Below are 6,072 nucleotides of genomic sequence, written 5' to 3'. Positions count from 1 at the left end.
AGGTGGTGCTTCCACCCTCTCAGGGTGAGCTGACTCCCCTTTATCCAGACCAGGCCTCCCCAGGGGATGAAGTCCTGACAAGGCTCCATATCAGGGTCCGCCCAGCCCCGGCCCCGGCCCCAGCCCCGGCTGGTCCAGGTTTGAGCTGCCTGCATCAGGCAGCCAGGGCCCCACACCTGCTGGCTTCATTGCCAGGCCTGCAGGAATCGCTTGACTCTGAAATTGGTTCCAGGAACACTTTTGCTCCCATTATTACACTGCCTTCCCTGACACCCCCTCCCCCAGCACTTTTTTTTTTTTATACTAAACTTTCTCTGAATTCACCTGATTTTTCCCATCTCCTTTACATTCTTTATGGCAATGGAGAAATAATCACCGCTTCTCCGGCAGGGTGATGGGAGTGTGCAATATTAACTGTAAATCAGGCAGAAATTGGTGGAAGGGGAAGGGTTTGATGAGGTGCAGAGACATTATATCATTTTAAAGCACTTTTCTGGTCTCCAGTAATCCCCATGTAAATGAAAAGGAGTTGACGACGTGCCTCTCTCTCCGAGGTTGCCTTTAGGAATGCAGAGAAAATGCTCCTGGAAGGAGGACGCAGGGCGGAGGAAGGTTGACTGGGGCCTGACAGGGGAGGCAGAAATGTCCAGGGCTGTGCCCTCAACCCCTGCAAACCAAGGCTGGGCACACACCCCAAACTGGAATCATCCTGGCAGTGCTGTGGCTTCTTGGAAGATGAGGAGCCAGCTAGGGTGGGGACCGGTGGGGGCAGCGCTGCATCAAACTGTTCGTTGTCCTACGGCCCAATGGACTCGTCAGGAATGGTGCTGCTCCCAAGGGGATGTCTGCAACGTATGGGGACTCTGGAGGTTTTATCTGCTGCCATCACGACTGGGGGGCAGGACAGAACATGGTAGAAAGGAAGGACCCGAAACATCCTGCAATGCATAGAGCGCTCCCACGTAACTGTCCCTCCGCTAATGCCACTGGCTTCCCCTCTGCGTGCTCTCCATTGAGGAAGTGATTGTCCTGAAAATGACCATCCAGCAAGACCCACCACTGACAGGGGCCATCTCACCAGGGGGACGGTTCGTGACCTCCTGGTTACCTTTAAATTTAAGTTCATTAGCCTAGGCTAACAGACCACTAGTTTAACTGAACTCAGCTACCTGCATTTCGCCCCACCTGGGATGCCACTGATCGTAAAGGGAACCATCGTTTATTTACTATGAGGGAAGGAAATGACGCTGTGACCCAGAGCTTACGCATCACTGAGATTTTTACTTTGTAATCACTGAAAATGTTCTTTAATATTTATTTAATCATTGTTATATATCATGTAATATTATAAGGGCAAAGAATTTTTTTTAAAGATTTTATTTATTCATGAGGGAGAGAGTGCGTGTGGGCGAGAGAGCATGCGAGCACAGCAGGAGCAGAGGGAGAGAGGGAGAGAGGGAGAGAGAATCTCAAGCAGACTCCCTGCTGAGCGTGGAACCCAACAACGTGAGGCTCGATCTCACAACACTGAAATCGTGGCTGGGGTCCAAACCAAGAGTCCAATGCTTGGCTGACGTGACCAACCAAGTTGACCTTGGGTGACCTGAGCCACCCAGGTGCCCCACAAAGAATATTTTAAATGTGATGAATTGCTTAGGGTATTCCTAACCTATTCAGGGTTCACACCTACAAATGCCAGGGTCCACCTCTTCTGGATCACGTTTCAACTCAGAGCCACCCACGTCCATGTTTCCCGCACAGCATCATCCTCTGAGAAACCAAGTGTAAGTGACATCACTGCCTTTCTTCCAAGAGCACTCCACCAGCATCCCTGGGATTTACTTCCAAATGACTTCTACTCATTTTGCATTTGTGACACTGGCTCTTCCTTGATCTTCCCAGAGTTGTCAATGGAAAGTTTTTGGATAATGAACAAGGCTTATTCCCTTCTTCAATTGGTCTTAGAGCATTCTGTGGTCTGACCCATCGAGGCATTGGCTGTTGGGGCCTGGTCAGGCCTCCCAGCATCACCACCAAGATTACACATGTTCAGTGAGTGGTGGCTACACCCCCATCACTGCCAGAGGAGCAACAATTTTAAGATCCCAAGATGGGTCCTGATTATAGAGATGCTAAAATAGGAAGTGGATCTCTTGAATCTATGAAATATAACATTAGAAAATTAGTTGGGAGACGCCGGGTGGCTCAGCAGTTAAGTGTCTGCCTTTGGCTCAGGGCATGATCCTGGAGTCCCCGGATCGAGTCCCACATCAGGCTCCCTGCATGGAGCCTGCTTCTCCCTCTGTGTCTCTGCCTCTCTCTCATGAATAAATAAATAAAATTAAAAAAAAAAAAAAGAAAATTAGTTGGTCCACGTGGGTACACACCCAGAGCTGGTGTGGACAGACAGCCTAGGAAGCTCAGAGCCCCTGCCTACTGACGTGCCTGGGACCCCTGCCTCAGGAGGGTGCGTGTAGTTGTCCCAATGCTATAGAATTGGCAGATTTAGCAAATAAAAATACAGGACACCTAGTTAAATCTGAATTTCAGATTAAAATTATAATAATTTTTAGTTTAAAGAAGTCCCAAATATTTCATGAAACATTCTTACACTAAGAAAAAAAATGGCTAATCTGAGACCTGAATTCCACTGGGCATTCTGTATTTTATCTGGCAATCTCATTGTGGTGCTTAACATAAAGCTAACACATGCAGACATGGCCAGGATACCAGGCCCAGGCTTGGGTTCCTGTAGGACTCCGGCTGCCCTGCCGGCCCTCCCCTCATGAGTAGGAGCTCAGGGTGTGGCAGATGCAGGAACAAGGTGGCCCAGTCTAATACTCCTGGTGCATTTGTAACCAGCTGACACTCAGCCTCAGTTTGGCTCATTTACCATTCATCCTGCACTAGTGACAGATGAGGTTGGGATAATGGGGAGGAGGCTAGTCCTGGGGCCCTGGGGGTCGTAGCTCACTTCGAAGACAGACCTTGACCAGGCAGGGTCAGGCTCTAACACAGAGATACCCAACAGTGAAGCAGTGACTGCCTGAGGAGCTCAGGAAGCTTTTCCAGACTGGGAGGGAGGTATTTTGGATAAGCAGAGAAGTGGGAAAAGGTTGCCAGGGAGGGGGGAATGATTTGCCCAATGCAACACGAATATAAAGGTGCCAGAGGGGTCTGAGGAAGACGTGCTGGAAGTCCCACGTGCCCAGGTCATGAGTGCACTGGGAACTGGGTTGGACTTCCCACGGGTAACTTCCTACCTGTGTGATCTTGGGCAGCTAACTCAGTTCCTGAACATCAAACAGACAAGGACACAGCCTTAGAAGTCCCAGGCACTAAGCAATGCGGTTTGAAACCCACTTCCGAGGGCTTCTGGAAAGGACTTCAGGCCAGAGATGCACATGACCAGATGTTTCAACAATCATCACAACAACCACAGCAGTCCACCGCTGATGGAGGATTTGCTCATGCTAAGCACTTCACCCTTATTAATAGTGATAATAGGGACGCCTGGGTGGCTCAGTGGTTGAGTGCCTGCCTTCGGCTCAGGGTGTGACCCCGGGGTCCTAGGATCGAGTCCTGCATTGGGCTCCCCGCATGGAGCCTGCTTTTCCTTCTGCCTGTGTCTCTGCCTCTCTGTATCTCTCATGAATAAATAAAATCTTAAAAAAAAGAGAGAGAGAGAGAATAGTGATAATAGAAGCTACTGGGCTGGTCCCACATACCACAACCATGGCATTAGGTGCCAGACAGGGTGATAAGCGTTTACTGGCATTATCTCATTTGGTCTTCACAACACCCCCTCTGAGGCTGGTTTTTATTCTCCCCAAATTGTGAAGGATGAAAGTGACACTCAACACAATGACCAGACTTGCCCAAAGTCGCACAGAGGTGATAGCAGAGCCAGGACCAGAACCCGGATTGCTGACAGTGAGGCCAAGTGGCCAACTCGCCCGGCGTAAGTGAAACTCCTGGAAAGCCACACAGGTGCGCTCAAGTGGCACGTACTGCAGCCTTCCCTGGGAAAAGGCAAACGCCAGGTCTCTCCAAGCACAAAGAAAGTCTAGAATCAGAATTCCATGAGCATCCTAATTTCTGTGCATATTTGAAAGGACAGATCAGGCTGCAATTAGAAAGCCCCTAACCAAAATTCCAGCCACACCCTAACAGGCTTCGGTCAACATCCGCAGGGGGTCGGAAGCCGAGTCTCAGCGGGAGGGTCTCTGAACCTGGGGTCCCCAAGGGTATGCTGCCTAAGGGACTGGAGGCAGGCACCTGATTTCTCTGCCAAGTGCCTGCAATTATAGCAATTCTCTCAGTGCCGCAGACTCCCGGGAAAGAGTCATCTGGCGTTCAGCTAAACTGATTAGGAATCACTTTCTGTTTCAGCATCATCCCTGAATCTCAAAAATGAGTAGGGTTGCTGCCCAGGCTTTCCAATCGGCATGGCTAACTGCTCCAGAGTCGTCCCAGACGCCCTTGGCAGTTCTGGGGATCTTGTTTCTGCCTCTTCCCCTAGCCAGGTTTGTTCGTGGCTTACTACTTGGGTAACAGTAGCCCCCACTCCTTTCTGTCCTCTCGGTGGGGGAGGTTCCAAAAATACAGTTCAGGATCTTTTCCTCAATCCCATTCAGAGCCCAGGGTCTCTCTGGAGCTTGGGTTAGCCTGGGCAGTGCCAGAAAGTGGCCCAGGGGTGCCCAGTCTTGGCCTATGGTGACACGGGCATCCTGCTCCCTGGTCTTAATGGTATCATAGCACCACTCTCTATGGCACCCAGTTCCAGACACCTGCAAGGTGCTGTTCCCCAGGCCTTTTTGGGCAGTTTCTCACCTTTGTGGGTATATTAGTTATTTGTCACACAACAACTTAAAAATCCCAATGGTTTACCACAACACACATTTGTTTTCAAGTTCATAGGTCTACAGGTCTGACCTAAGTTTGGCTGCTCAAGACTGAGTTCGTGTGGCCCAGTGGCTCTGAGATGGGTTCAGGCCTCCTGGGGCCTAGGCTTAAAGGGCGGTGGCAGCCTGGAGCATGCTCTTTCCATAGCAGATCACAAGGGCACAAGGGTCTGTGGAGAAACGGGGATGGATCTGAGGGTCTCGGCTCCAAATTAGCACACAGTCACTACTCTTCACATCCCAATGGCCAAAGCAAGTCATCTGACCCGGTTCACGACCATCATACATACCACCCACTTGGTTGCACAGAATGCAAAGTCACGTGCTAAAGGGCATGGATGTGTAACTCTAACACATGGATAGAGTGGAAAATCAGAGCAACGGGGACATTATCATTTGAATTTTCATGGGCGACTCTGTTCCTAATATCTGTGGCATCAGGACCTGGCACATCGTAGATGAGCCCTGAGGCTGGACACCGAGCTGTGCACGTGTGCACACATCTGCAGCTGCCACAGGAATGGGCGTGGGGCCATGGCTCCCTCCAGAGAGTACATGTGACCCTGCTGTAACCCTGAGACCTCCCTGGAATCATTGAAACAACAGAACAACTTGAGCATCTGGGTTCCCAGGACCGGGATCTGTTCCCCAAGCACCTTGACTTGTGCTGGGGAGCCCAGCCTTCTAGGAGGCAGGCTCGTCCCTCATCATCCAGTGCCAGAGCTTCATTTGGCTCAAAAAGGCCTCACACGGCTCAGGGCCCCAAGATGCTCACACCCCGCCCTCACCGCAGGGATCTCTCAGACACCCCAGGGTCTTGGTACAGAGACTCTCCACACCAGGACAGGAAGGGTACATGCAGGGCATCTCACTGGACACCCCCCCCCCCACCTGCCCCTTGTGCATATAGGGAAATAGAGGCCCAAGAACAAAGAGATACCAGAAACAGACAGTGGCAAGGCTCCCTGTCTCCCACCTTATCCACCTGGCCCCCAGGCGCTCACATCATCCCCCACTGACCTTGCCTCTGTCCTGTCCTGGGCTCCTCAAGAATCCTGGCACAAGCTGCAGGCCAGTTGATCTGTTTCTACTTGAAAGGCATGGCATTTTCCCAGGGAGGATGAGCTAGTGCTAGAACCAGGGACAGGAGCTGGGTCCGGAAAGCCAG

This window comes from Canis aureus, chromosome 13, assembly GCF_053574225.1.
Source record: "Canis aureus isolate CA01 chromosome 13, VMU_Caureus_v.1.0, whole genome shotgun sequence".
Classification (NCBI taxonomy): domain Eukaryota; kingdom Metazoa; phylum Chordata; class Mammalia; order Carnivora; family Canidae; genus Canis; species Canis aureus.
Note: the sequence above shows the minus strand (reverse complement) of the source record.